Source organism: Neovison vison, chromosome 13, assembly GCF_020171115.1.
Source record: "Neovison vison isolate M4711 chromosome 13, ASM_NN_V1, whole genome shotgun sequence".
Lineage (NCBI taxonomy): Eukaryota > Metazoa > Chordata > Mammalia > Carnivora > Mustelidae > Neogale > Neogale vison.
Window position 1 is genome coordinate 87,682,429 of NC_058103.1, and position 15,365 is coordinate 87,697,793.

The following is a 15,365-nucleotide window of genomic DNA, read 5'->3' on the forward strand; positions in this document are numbered from 1 at the left end:
CTGGGTGGCTCAGTCTGTTAAGCATTTGACTCTTGATTTGGGTTCAGGTTATGGTCTCAAGGTCGTGGGATCAAACCCTGCATCAGGCTCTGTGCTCAGTGGGGAGTTTGCTTGACCTTCTCTTCCTCTCTCTTTGCCTCTTCCCCAGCTCTCATGCATGCTCTCTTTCTCAAATAAATAAATAAATCTTAAAAAAATAAAAACTAGGCAGAAGATACGAAAGACAATTTATATTTGAAAAAATACAAGTGGTCAATAAATCAAAGGAAACCAAAGGTCAATCTCCACAGGGATCAGATAAATAAATATTTAGATGAGACAATTTGGGGTTTATCAATTTGTCAAGGATTAAGAAGAAAGCTAATAAATATAGTGCTGATAACACTGTGATAAAATGGACAGCTTTATAGTAAAAAATAAAAAAGCAGATGATAAAAATATTTGTATCTTCCAATTAAAATAATACGTGTGTATAGGTTTAGAATAAAAAACCCAGACAAAAATACAGTGGAATGTTTACGGCAGTTACATCCTGTTGGCTGTGCATAATCTATATTTTTTACTTTTGATTTTTATTGTGTTTTTCAAAATTTTTATAATGTGCACTATTTTAATCAAGAGTGTGTGCCTTTTGCCTTTTTTTTTTTTTTTAAAGAATGTGAGGTAAGAATCTAAGTCCAGGTTTCCTCCTACTTGATCATAAAAATCTTTTTTTATCAAATTCTACTGAAATAGTATTTCCCGGGTCTGTCATCATGAAAGATAAACTTTAAATATTTTTAACAATTATTTTATAAAGTTATAATAAATTTCTAATTATAAAGTTAATTATAATCAGAAATATTGCAGAAATATCTTGCCTGTTTTCTTTGCACATGTGTAATTTTACCTGCACTTTGAATCCATTAGGTGTGGACTGCAAATCTGACAAGAGTTGCTAACTTTGGACAAATGTGTTGGGCCTCTAAACAAATAATTAAAAAAACCCCAAAAACCTTGGGATGCAATTCCTTTGTCAGTAGCTAGTGCTTTCAGATCTCATTATTTGATCTTCTGATCATTTACGGCTCCTTAAAAATCCCACAGGGGACTCTAAGTGTGTCTTTTTATCTCAGGTAGTATGCTGGTCACCCCACTGCTCAGGTATACAGAGGCTGGGCTGAAGGGATTGGTTCCCTGCACTTCCCAGAGTATCCGTTAGGCACTCAACAAATGCTAGCAGAATGGAATAGAAAAGAGTCTTGGTCTGGAAGAAAGGTAGGGAGGGCATCAGGTTGCTGCAGAGGGGAGAGCCCTGTGCTGACAGACTGCATTCCAGCAGTTTCCAGGTGAGGGCCGAGCATTGTCTTTCTGGTCCCTTCCCCTGGATCAGTGAGCAGATTGCATTTCACTTCAGTGGATTAAGGCTGGGAGTTTAGCTCACCAGTTCCTCCTCCGTCCTGTTTGGTTTCTCTCCCTCACACACACCTGGGGAGACATTGACCTCCTGGTCCCCTGAGGGAGGGGCTGTTTCCTGAGCTCTGAGTTTTGTGTGTCTGAGACTTGAGCTGGCCAGGACACACCCTCCCAAGACCAACTGGCTTTCCAGTGGGACATCCGTCAGCCCTAAAATCCCATTCTTTCTGTTGGAGGACTCATAGGAATGCTCCTTATTACTCTGTTCCTCTTAAAAAGTCTGCCATTAAGAATTAAGCCAGTAACAACATAAAATTAAACTTCTCTGGTGTTCAGCAGGAGACTGAGCTCTCAATTTAGCCATATTTTGTAAGAATGGAAGGACTGCCCCTGTCGTCTTTCTAAAACGAAGCAATAAAAACCTCTATGTTTTCCAGGAATTTTTCTCTCCCAGGGATGCCTGTGTTTAGGCAGGAGGCTCTTCGTTCCTGTCACAGGAATATCCGTGGGGCGGGGGCTGTGGTTCAGGTGCTGTCACTCTCCTTCTCTCGCCGCTCATCCCTCCCAGAAGCTCCTCTTCTGGTCCATCTGGGACTTGTTCGCTGATGAGCGGGTTTACCTGTCATCCCGTCCCAAAGATTTCTATCTGCATTTAGGTCTGGGAGACTATGGCGTCCGTTCATTTCTGAGAAGCCAAGGAGTTCTCTGGGGCGGGGGGGGGGGGGGTGGGGGGGGGGAAGGTGGCCAGCACTCTGATCATCTTAGAAGCTAGAGGGAAAGCTACCAGTAAAGTGGGAATGAAGAACAGTTGTTCCTTTCATGGTGAACCACAGACCACCTGGATTGACATCACCTGTGGAGCTTGTTATAAAAAGAAAATTCCTGCCCCTGCCCACCCTGAATCTCCCTTCCTGGGGAGTTGAATTCTGGGATTTGCAAATTTTTTTTTAAGTTTAATTTATTTATTTGAGAGAGAGAGACAGTGAGAGAGGGAACACAAGCAGGGGGAGTGGGAGAGGGAGAGGGAGAAGCAGGCTTCCTGCTGAGCAGGCAGCCCGATGTGGGGCTTGATCGATCCCAGCACCCTGGGATCATGACCTGAGCCGAAGACAGCGGCTTAACGACTGAGCCACCTAGGCGCCCGTGGGATTTGCATTTTTAACCAGAGCCTTGGGGGAAATCCTTTTGCACACTCGTCTAGGGGCTGGGAGCCAAGTCTGCTTCTCTCCCTCCCAGGCTGGGATGCCTCTTATCACTGGGGGCTAGGTTTAGCAAAATGTTTTATTTCCTCTGGGAGTAAGCTATAGGGACCCAGTCACCCTTGCATGCATTCTTTGAGTTTTCTTCATTCTGCAGATATGTTTTGAGAACCTACTATGTGCTAGATACTGGAAAATCTCAAGAAATCCAAAGATGGCCTCCAAAGCTGCTTTTGGGGCCAGCAGCTGCAGTAGAACGGTACGTAGGATCATTTCTCTGTTCCCTGCCTTTTCTATTGCTCCTGTTGAAGGCTGTGGGCCAGGAAACCCTTTCAGAAAGTGGGGCCCTTGTCCAGTCCTCTCTCCTTGGTGGCAGAAACAGCAACAGCTGTCACAGCAGAGGTTTTTCAAGGATGGTGAGATGCACTAAGAAGAGGGACCGGCAGGAGGGTCAGGCTTGTTCATCTGCTTTTTTTGACTTGGGTTCAGCACCCTGTGTTCAGACAGAAATTTTCAACATCTCAACCACTTCTCAATTTGCCCACGTGGTCCAAAATAGAAAAGACTTACTTAACGTCAGGAAGAAGTAGCTGTCAGGGCTGGATATGTTGACGGGACTTTTGGGGATCCAGCCAGCTTCATGATCATTTCTCCTTCATCCCCAGCCACAACTCCTTTCTTCTCTCTGCCCGAGGAGGCCTGTTGTTGACAGCCATCCAGCTTCAGCGCACACTTTGTTATTTCACATTTCACTTGGGATAAACAGTTGCAAGAACAACTTGAGAAGTGTATTGCTCTGCACGAAAGAGGAGGAACACGGACTGGTCCCAGGAGAGGTAAATGAGGGAAGTAAGTCTATAAATAGTCTTCATCTAGGGATGTTGAGAATGTATTTTGAGACTTCTGGAATCCTCACCTCTGCTCCACTTTTGTTTTCTAGCACCTGTGGAGCATTTCTAAGTGCTTCCCTCGGAATGCTCCCTACAACCCATTTTACTGATGAGGAAACTGAGGCAGAGAATTACTCAAACTCACATAGAAATGCCAGAGCCAGGATTCATTCCCAGACCCTCTAGCTTCAATGTCTGCACTCTTAAATGCCTTGCCTTCTGCCTACCTCAGGGGATCCTACATTTCCCTTTATGTCCTTTTAATTGCCTGACTGCCATATCGCTCCTTTTCATTTCCTTCTGCCTGATTCTTGACCCACTGGGCCACCAGTCCTGGCACTAGGAGTCAGAAACTGCTGAATTCTGCATAAAACCTGTCCAAGGAGTAGAGGGACTCCCACAAGAAGGGGATCTTTGCCCTCCCTGGCTTGGTAAGGAGCCAGAGGGGCCACGAGATTGGCAGGAACCACCAATAGGACATAAAGGAGAGGCTTGCTCACTGGCTGAACAGCGGGGAAAGGGTCAGCCTGCTAGCCCTGCCCACCCATGCTCTGAAGGCTCTAGAAGCTCAGGCAGACAGGTGGAAGTGGGGCCAGGAATAAAATGGGGGAGGAGCCCTCAAAGACAACAGCGGGTGATTGGGCGGCAGAGGCAAAGAGCAGAGACCTGCAGCTCTGAGGACAAATTCATACACAGCTGATTGCCCTCGCCCTACGTATTCGCACATGCGCTTAAGCTCTCCAGCCCCTCCGCGCGACAGCCGCCTCCTAGCAATGGGAATCATGTGTCTAATAAAAGGGCTACGCCCACAGCCGGCTTTCAGCACCTGCTGGCTGTTGAGATCTCTTTCTCCCCTCCACCGGCCAACTCAGCCTCCCTTTTTTCTTTCTTAGATCAAACTGCTGTAGGAGAATGAAAACTTCCTAGAGTGTGGCCTTGGCACATGCTGTTTAAAGTATGGCAATGGCCGGGAAAAAGATCTTGACCTGGATTATCTGGTGATTGGATATTTATTGTGACTTTTTATTTTTCTAGAAAGAAGCCATGTATGGCTGGTAATCAGTAGAGATAGCATGCTTTGCCTTTGTCCATGCTGTGGGTGTGGCTGAGGCTGATCTGAAGAATGGGTCAGTAGGGGTGGGCTGGGGTGGGCTTTCGGGCTTCTGTGCATAGGGCCCTCCCTCTGGGGTGGCCCTGGGTCACCTGGGTCCTGGTCACTCTTAACCTCTGTTGCTTTGGACACTTTTGTGCCCTGGGTACTTTTGTTTTGGTGGTATAGGGGGGTTCTGATTAATGTCCCCCCGATGAGTGACTTTGCCTTTTTATAAATAATCTCAGCTTTCTGCTATTTTATCTGTAGGTTAAGCCTATGAGCCCACCATCTCAATTTGCTCTTCTCCTAGGGGTTTGCCAACATCTTCATTTATAAGTCTTCTTCAGAGTGCTTTCAGGGGTCTTTTGTTCTTTTTTCTACATTGCTGACTAGGATACAGAATTAAACCTAAAGTGAGCAATCATGCATCCCAGGATACCCCACGACCCCCCTCTTCTTTCTGGAGACTTGCCAGAGAGTCTCACCTTTCCTTCATGGTCTTTTTGTTAGTATTCAACCCACATGACTTGCTCCCTCTGCACATGTGAACTATTTCGGCAATTAAAATTTCATGAGTTGCTGTACAAAATGCTGCAACTCAAGTCCAAGAAGGCAAATTCTGCTATGTTTCTTTCCCTCATCATATGGTTACCCTTTCCAAAACAAAAAAATAAGCTGTCATGTTGTTGCATTGTTTGTCCTTAAGCAAATGTTTTTGCTTATTGCTTGAGATTTTTACTATCCTAGACAAAGTTATAAATTATATTTTTACTCCTGACTGTTTTTGCTTTGCTAATTACAGACCTACAGGTGCTGGCTAATTTCAGGACCCATGTCCAGACACAGTTTCCACTCCATCCCACCCCTCTGCTAGCCAATAAATCTTGAGAAATAATGAAACCTTCGCTTGATTTCTTACTCAAGTCTTTGAACATCCCAAACTTTTTATTACTGGCCCGTTTGATTTGTAAAGGGCCTGGTTGTCCAACACCTGCTTTTTGGGGTTATTTTCCATCAGCTCTACTTGTAGAGTCTTTGAAGTGATACCATGGCATCCAATTTCTTTTATATAGAAAAGTCCTTATCTGGGAGCAGTGGTTTTTAGCCAGAGCTGCAAAGGTGGAACCTTTTAAAAATACAGATGACCAGGCAGCCCCTCCCCACAAGGTACTGTGATTTAGTAGGTTTCCGTGGGCTCTGGCTGTCTCTATATTTTTAAAAACTCCCAAATTGGTTCTAAGGGCACCCTGGTTGAGAACCACATTCCAAAGGAAGTCCCAGGTCTGTACTACCCTGATCAGCTCCCACAGACCCCTGGGCCCGGGGCCACAGACACCCTGGGCTCTGGCTTCTATTAACTTGCTCCGCCTGGGGCAAGGTCCATCTGAGCTGGAGCATGTGCATATGGGAAGGGAGAGGGGCAAACAGGGAAGGAGGGCTTTGTAGGTGGAGAGAAGAGCAGGATCAAGGGCACAGGGGGAGGAAAACAGAAGCTTAGCTCTGTTAGGGGGAAGAGCCAGGTGATGGGGCTGAGCACAGGCAGCCTGATGGAGAGTACTATGTAGTTTTGCGGGCAGGCCAGCCCTGAGGTCTTGCCAGGTAACAGGCAGCAAATCCCAGTGACCTCACCTCTGTAAATGAAGCCAAGCCCTATCTTTCTTTTCTTCATTATGTCTAGTATAGACTCTTTAGAACCTAGAACTTTTTTTAAAGATTTTATTTATTTATTTGACAGAGATCACAAGTAAGCAAAGAGACAGGCAGAGAGAGAGAGAGAGGAGGAGGCTCCCCACTGAGCAGAGAACCCGATGTGGGGCTCGATCCCAGGACCCTGAGATCATGACCCGAGCCGAAGGCAGAAGCTTTAACCCACTGAGCCACCCAGGCGCCCCAAACCTAGAACTTTTTAGAGCAACCAAGAGTACACATTCTTTTCATGCTCTTTCTCAGGGGGATTATAATACTAATAGCTTCTTCCACACATTTTGCCCAGAGGCCTGGATTCGGCTAAGGTGATCTCCTAGATCTTAGCACCAGGGCTCTGGCCCTTTCCAACCAAGGCAACCAGTGACAGCAAACCACAGGTGGGACTCCCTATTCAGGATGGGGTTTCTGTCAATGCCTATTTTATTTTTTTATTTATTAATTTTAATTTTTTAAAATTTATTTAGTTGAGAGAGAGAGTGAGAGAGAGAGAGAGAGACAGCTAAAGGGGAACATGAGCAGGGGGAGTGGGAGAGGGAGAAGCAAACTCCCTGCAGGGAGCCCGAGGCAGGGCTCCATCCCAGGACCCTGGGATTATGACCTGAACCAAAGGCAAAGGCAAATGCTTAATGGATGGTGCACCCAGGTGCCCCTATCTTAAATATTTCATTTTATTTTATTTTGTGTTTGGTGAGATCTATAGATTAACCTTAAAAGATGAGGAAGGAGAGGATAAGGAACGAAGAGCACATTTATGTTTTAATCTTTCCCAGAAGGTACTTGGACGGGCATTATTATCTACATTTTATGGTCATGAGCATTGGGGCTTGAAAGAGGTTAAGTAACTTGCCCGCAGTCACCAGATAGTAAGTGGTGGAACTGGGGTGGAAAACCGGGTCCTTCTGGCCAGGAGCCCGGGTTTTTCCATTACACTGCTTCTGCCTGGCTGGGTGCAGGACTGGCCAGGGGCTGCAGAGACATCCCTGGTGAGGTTAAGCCTCGTTTGCCTTCTTAATCAGACACCCATTTTATGGCATGTCTGGGCTTCTTGGAAGATTGGGGGCATATTTAAGGCAGCTGACAGTGGAGGTAGTGTCTGGGAGATTGATAATGAGGTGAAGTTGGTACGGTTACAAACTTCCCCTCTTGTGTGGTTTTGCCCAGGGCTGCCCCAGCACCCAGGGATGACGCTCCCTCTGAGGCTTTGGCACTCCTCTGGGGTTTGGCCATCTCTCTCTCCAGTTTGGTCTTGTCTTCCTGCTTGGCAGCAGTGGAGGAGAGGGAAACAGGTGCCGCTCTGAAGATTTCCTTGAGCTGTTCCAGGTAATCCTTTTCTTGGGATGGTTCTGGCTGGTGTTCCCCTTTGTCAGCACTCCTGGGAGCCTCTAAGGGATGGAGGAGCCCACAGCATGGGTGTGTCTCACAGTGGAGTGCAGTCGGCTGGGTTTGGAGGACAATCTAATAAATCTCTGAGCTGCTACAATATAATTTCCATGAGGGCAGAGTCTAGGTCGTCATGTCTTTAGCACCTTATGGAGTGCCTGACATAGAGCAAGAGCTTTCAAAATAGTTGTTGAATAAACACAAGTGTTCTGGTTCTACAGGGACTTTTCTTCAAATGGTCCTACAGCAAGAGTTCCCCTGATCTACAGAGTGAAAAGGGATTAAATCCTCTGTACCACTCTTACTGATTACTGTTACTTTCCTTGTGTCATCATACAGTCTCTTTAAGATCCCTTTGTCCCTTTCAGTTCTCCAACCCATTCCCCTTGGTGAATATATATATATATATATATATATATATATATATATATATATGCATATATATACATATAACATTTTATTTATTTGAAACAGAGAGACAGAGCACAAGTATGCAGAGCTACAGGCAGAGGGAGAGGGAGAAGCAGGGTCTGGGCTGAACAGAGAGCATGATGTAGGCCATCTGGATGTCTCCTGGATTTTGATGCTTGTTCCCTTTGCCATATTAGGGAAATTCTCTATTATAATTTGCTCCAATATACCTTCTGCTCCTCTCTTTCTTCTTCTTCTGGGATCCCAATTATTCTAATATTGTTTCATTTTATGCATCACTTATCTCTTGAATTCTCCCCTTGTGGTCCAGTAGTTGTTTGTCTCTTTTGCTCAGCTTCTTTATTATCCATCATTTGTCTTCTATATCACTAATTCTCTCTTCTGCCTCAATTATCCGAGCAGTAAGAGCCTCCATTTTTGATTGCACTTTATTAAGAGCTTTTTTGATTTCAACTTAGTTAGATTTTAGTTCTTTTATTTCTCTAGAAAGGGATTCTCTAATATCTTCCATGCCTTTTTTGAGCCCAGCTAGCACCTTGAGAATTGTCATTCTGAACTCCAGATCTGACATATTACCAATGTCCATATTGATTAGGTCCCTAGCTCTTGGTACTGCCTCTTGTTCCTGTTTTTGTGGTGAGTTTTTCTGCCTTGTCATTTTATCCAGATAAGAATATATGAATAAGAGAGTAAAATACTAAAAGAGTGGCAAAGACCCCAGAAAAATATATGCTAGCCAAATCAGAAGAGACCCTAAATGGGGGGAGAAAAAAGGAGGGAAAATAAAATAAAATAGATAAAAAATTTATATATTTGGGACGCCTGGGTGGCGCAGTTGGTTGGACGACTGCCTTCGGCTCAGGGCGTGATCCTGGAGTCCCGGGATCGAGTCCCACATCAGGCTCCCAGCTCCATGGGGAGTCTGCTTCGCTCTCTGACCTTCTCCTCGCTCATGCTCTCTCTCACTGTCTCTCTCTCAAATAAATAAATAAAATCTTTAAAAAAAATTTATATATTAGACTGGTGAATAGAACAGTGCCACCCACTTAACTTTGGGTGTATTCTGGTCTCTTAGAAGAAACTACCTCCCAAAATTTTTAAGAAAGAAAAACATACATAAACAAAAATAAGGGTAAACATGAGGAAGGGATAGAATATGACTGTAAAGATGAAAATTAAAAAAAGATTCTAGGGGCGCCTGGGTGGCTCAGTGGGTTAAGCCTCTGCCTTCGGCTCAGGTCATGATCTCAGGGTCCTGGGATCGAGTCCCGCATCGGGCTCTCTGCTCAGCAGGGAGCCTGCTTCCCTCTCTCTCTCTGCCTGCCTCTCCGTCTACTTGAGATTTCTCTCTGTCAAATAAATAAATAAAATCTTTTAAAAAAAAAGATTCTAAAAAAGGAATTGATAAAATAAGTTGGTTGGAAAAGAAAAGGAAAGTGTAGAGAATTTGCTCAGGCTGGAGGCTAGAACAAAGCCCTGTGCTAGATTTAGGATATATTTTGATCTATTAGAAGAAATTGTATCCCAAAATCTTTCAGAACAAAAACCCTATATGTATACAAAAAATAAAGTTAGATACAACGAAGGATAAAATATGACTATAATAATGAAGGTTTAAAAAGATTTTCTTAAAGAAAGGTATTGTTAAGATAAAATAGTTAAAAAACGTTAAAAGAGGAAAGAGTAAAAGTTAAAAAGATTAGAATAAGAAAAAAATAAAATTAAAAAAATTAATTAACTTTACAAGACTAAAGAATTATGGGGAGGAAGCCATGAATTCCGTGCTTTGCTTTCCCCTCCTCTGGAATTCCGCTGTTCTCCTTGATCAGTGAGCTTGGTCTTGGCTGGATTTCATGCTGATCTTCTGGGGGAGGGGCCTATTGTAGTGATTCTCAAGTGTCTTTGCCCAAGGTGAAATTGCACTGCCCTTACCAGGGGCCAGGCTAAGTGCTCTGCTTGGGTTTGCTTGAGAGCTTTTGTTCCCTGAAGCTTTCCATAGAGCTCTGGAGGATGGGAATGAAAATGGCAGCCTTCCAATCTCCAGCCCAGAGGAGCCGAGAGCTTGGTGCCCCACTCCTCAGTGTGCCCTCAGAGAAAAGTGCTCAATCACTTTGGTCTTCCTGGTCTCTGGCTGTGCTCTGAGCTCACTGGCCTGTGACGGAGCATTTCTGTCTATGATCCACGGCCCCGTTTGGAGTCTCCAAACCCAGTAGATTCCTGCCTCCAGAAGAGGAAGGTGAGTCACTGCCACTTGTGGGGTCCCTGCTTAAAGAGCCGTGGTATGACTGTGCCGCAGATAGCAGTTTAAGGTAACCTTTAAGGTAACCCTGAGATGAGAGCTCACTCCTTGGCTCCGTCTCTGCAGCTGGCTTCCCTGCTCTGATACCTGGGACCTCTGCTACACTCAGACACCCCCGGTCTTTCTGTGACCGCATAGGTCCTGAGACCACACTGTCCCTGTGAAGGCTCCACCCCACTTAGCCTCTGGAGCAACTTCTAAAAGTTCTGATTTTGTGCTTTGTTGCTACACCCCTTGCTGGGAGCCCCTCCCACTCCCCATGGTCTATCTTCCCATCAATTCAGATTCACTTCCCTGCAGGTCCTACCTTTCAGAAAGTGGTCAATTTTCTGTTTCTAGAATTGCTGCTCTTCTTCTCTTCAATCTCCTGTTGGGTTTGTAGGTGTTCCAGAATGGTTTAATAACTAGCTAGCTGAACTCCCGCTATCCGATGTCATCTCAGCCTGCTGCTTCTCTGCCATCTTGCTTCCTTGGTGTTTGAACTATCTTGAGGGTGAGGGGAAGGACCTGAGAAAATGAGAATGCTTGATTTTTATTCCAACCTAGAAAACCTCAGGGTCTTGGCAGGGAAATGGGGTCAGATTCTTTGAATGGCTTTGGTGTGGCTGGGCTCTGCTGAGACTGAGAGCATATGCACAGGGGATGGTTTGAATATGAAGCATAATTTTGCATCACCATTAGTTTATCCAGATATAAAACCTTACTTTTAAAAATCATTCCCTCCCCCCTTAGTATTAGAGCTGGGTTACTCCTTACTATTACCTCAAAATTCTTGGTGGTGTCATCTGAATGAGTTTCTTTTATTTGAATTCTTCTCCTCTAATGCTTGTGATGAAGGCCAGAGGATTTTAGGATTTCTGAGGTGGGAATGATCAAGCAAATTTCTTTTCCCTGAATTGTCAAAATAAGCCAAAGAAATCAGACATCTTCAAGAGTGAGGTTGTTTACTAAGGAAAACCAACTAAAGCAATGCGAATGAAGAGAAAACAGAGGAAAACAGACTAAAATCACACATCTCCTAGACACTTAGCCACTGTAGTATGGAATTAGAGACCGCTAAAACGTACCTTATCATTGTAAATTAATACCGAATTCCACTCTAGATCAAGTTTGCCAAGAGGTCATTTTTGCCATCCTCAAAATACCCCATGCTGGAGATATCACTGTATTTTATTTTATCTAAAAATGACACTGGCTGTGAGAGAGAAATTTTACTCAAATGAAATGTGACTTTTTTCTTGGATTTTCCTCATACATTCACCTCTGGGTCACTGAATTTTTCTTATACTTTATAGTTCTTCAAGTGACATGTTTGTGGACCATTTATAGTTTTATAGTATCCTGCTGTTTTCACTTGTTATATTGTGAATACTTTCCCACATCACTACATATGTTTCAAAAATATGAACTGTCATGGCTGTGAAGAATTCTAGGTCATTATTTTAGTTATCCTCTCTTTTGGAACATTTAGATGCTCCATAGGTTTTTAAATTATATTGCCACACGAGCCAACTCAAAACTCTGATTTCATCTCTCATTATATCCTTGGACTGTCTTGGATGTGAGACCTTGGAGTCAATGTGTGTGAATATTTTTAGGATTTTTTTCTTCTGTTGTGTTTTTGATCATGATCCAAGGAAATAGACTCCAAGCTAGAGATTTGTGGTAGGAAATTTACTAGGGAGTGCCCTCAACATCTGTGAGAGAGTGAGAGGAAGGGCTGGGCAGAGAAAGAAGTTGAGCTATGATGTATTACAACAATGACCTCAGCTGATCTTGGGGATGGAGTTTGGAGAACCCTTTACAGTTATCCCAAAATGAGGCACAGGGACTGAGCTTTTGGACCCTGGCCACTCACTGGCTTCAGGTGCCTCCTGAAGGGAGGGAACAGACATGACCTTAGGTGAGGCATCTCCCTCGATCCAAGAGCAATTCTTGGAGAAGGACTCCACTGCTAGCTCCCAGCAGCTAATGATCCTGGCAACTGGGGGAATGAATCCTCAGAACTGAAGTGGGGAATCAGGTAACATATCACAGCATCCACTGAAATCACTCCTTGCATCTCTTGGGTCCACATGTACCTTTTAAAAAATAATCCTATCTGGGAACAGAGCCTCTAGAATTACTGGCCAACCTTGTTTCCTAGGGAAATGTACAAAAGGAAGTTTAATGGGAGAAATTATAATATTCATCAATGCATCTGCTCTCAGGGACACCTGACACTCCATCAAATCCTTCCTCTACAATCCACTGTAGATTCACCTCCCCCTTGGCTAAGAGTTCTGATGGTCCAGGGGGATACCTGGTGGGTGACCCAGATCTTTAACCTTGAAGGAGATGAGCTCCTGGTTATCATGCTCTTCTCAAGCCACGACTCCTGCTCTTATCCATTTACCAGTATAATTGGTTAGGGGATTAACATGAGATGCCCCAGAGCTCCTTCTCTTTGCCAAACATAGTCTTCTCTATCCTCATTGTTTAACAACAGCCCAACCTTCTGATGATCGTGGTCAGTTGTTCCTGCAAGGAAGATGACTTTTCTTGTCTGTTGATCTCTTGGCACAAGTCCAAAGTGTCTGGGTAGCAGCCTTAGCTTAAAGTTTAGTGGGATTTCTGCAATGTCCCTGGTGGAAGTATTTACATTCTTGGAGCCAGAATCTCTATATCCTCAGAGCCAGGAATTTGTGGAAGGCCTATATTTCCTGGGTAGGTCATTGGGTGGAGTGGTAAGTGGAACTACCATATTCTTGTCTTGCCTGAGCCATGTGCTCTATATAGAGAGGACTCAGTATCATATACTACCCATTGATTAAGGGGGTTCACTGCATCCTGAAGGATAATACTCCATCCTTAAGCATAAATAGTAATGTGCTTCAGAAACACCCCCCAAAGACTGTTTCTTCACCCTGTAAAATCAAAAGCTTCTGGGTGGTACAGTATGTGACAAGATCAGCAGATCCCATGATCATGTGCTCATTATTGTTCCTCCTCTGTTTTAAGTGAGCTCCTTGGTATGATGGGATAGTGGGAGGACTCCATTGTTAGTGAACTGAACATGAGGCAAGCCCTCAGCTGGTGATGCTGAATCGAGGGTCTATGGGCAGGAAAGGCAAATTCACACCCTCAGTATGTGCTGCTTTCAATCAAGATAGATTGCTCACCCTCAGGTAGAAAAGGTTTCAGTGTAATTAGTCTCTTTGAAAGATGGTTCTTTATACTGGGATGTGGCAATGACCTCTGTTCCTATAGCTGGACATTCAGCAGCAACAGTAGATAGGTCAGCTTTTATTGCAAGTTGGTCTTATGTGTAACCTCCATCCCTGCCACCAAGACTACTCTGTTGATATGCCTGTTATACCAGCACTGGGGTGGCTAATGAGAGAGGCTGTCTGACATCAGTTGGCCAAGTCATTCTGTCTACTTGACTGTAAAGTGCCTCATCCCTGGTGAGTGCTTTTTGGTGGGATTAATAAGGGTTACAGACATATCTGTACTTCATGGCTGGTTCCATATTCTTTTTCCCCAGACTGCCTTGTCCCTTATCTCTTAATCTTTCTTCTTTCAGGTCACCAACAAACCAGCCAGGTTATTGAGCACTGCTTTAAGTCTGTATGTATTTCACAAAGTGAGGGCCAGGTACATCTCCCAAAGTCCATTGGGAGTATGTCCTCTCACTACTCTCAGGGTCAATCTTGAGTGGGACCGAGAACCCTAGAGTCCATTTCTGGCTTGCATTTATCAGGCTGACCCATCTGTGAACAAAGTTTGGCTTCTTTTTTCCTCCTCCATCAGCTGGACATCAGAGCCCCCACCCTGCCCCACAGCCATAGGAACCACTGTTGAATGACTATATATCCATCAGTCTTCAAAGGGTTGGAGTAAATGGCCATAACACCCTTTAGAAAAGACAGAGGTAATTGGCACCTCATACGCTGACTGTGGCATTGCAGGAGACTTCTGTTTGGGTACCTGGCCTTTCCCGCAGTCAAAAGGTAGAAGATCTGAAAACTGGTTTAGCTCTGGAAACTGGGCGAGAGATCACAGCTTTTTCTTAGGTGGTTGCCTTTAGCTTCCTGATCATCCAGTCCTGGTTTCTTTCAATAATACAGATTGAGAAATGTTTGCATCGACAGCCCATCTTTCTTGCCCTTAGGGATTCCATGTTCTATTAATCATTCCATAGCTCTTTCTGTGTCTGGCATCACGGCTGCCCCACCAATTTAGCTGCTCAAGACAATTACCATACTCTTCTCATTTCTGGTCAGTTAAGTGCTACTAATTGGCCTCTATGATGTCTATTATTTCTTCTCATCTCCATTGCATTCAGGGGGCCCAGTCCTGTAGCCACACCTGCTCTGGTCAGCTCAGCCAACAGAGGACAGTCACTGCTATGCTTCTCACTGCTGCTGCTGCTCCCGCCGGTACATTTCTCATCACTCTGATGAATGCAGTGTCCTCCTGGCCACCTGCAGAACATAATCTGCTCCTAGGTGTTCCAGCTTCATTGTCTGCTCTGCCTCGTGCCTGCCTCTTTGAACCTTAGATCTCTTCTTCCATAACATATCATGAGTAGTCTGGCTTTTCTGTTGAAGTTACTGTCAACCATTGCTTTTACCTAGTTTCCAAGAGCTGTTCCAGGAGAATGTTAACCCTGTCAGCTCAGGCGCTCACCAGGATTGATAAATCCTGTGTCAAAGACAGTGTTTTCATAGAAATGATCTCTCCCTTATATTCATGTTCTATTCTCCTTGATGCTGCTGTCTCAGGATCCAGTCCCAGTTAGAGTTGACCTACTCCTGCAGCCCCTGGGTAGGGTCTCTTTCCTCTCACTGTAGATTTGGCTCTTTCCTGGTCAGGTTAGGTTGCCACTTGACTCTCTGGTGACCAGGAGGAGAGATGGGCTAGATCCTGACAGGAGACCATGTTATCTTGCCAGGCAGAGACTCCTGCGCTGTCTTCAAGTAAGGGAG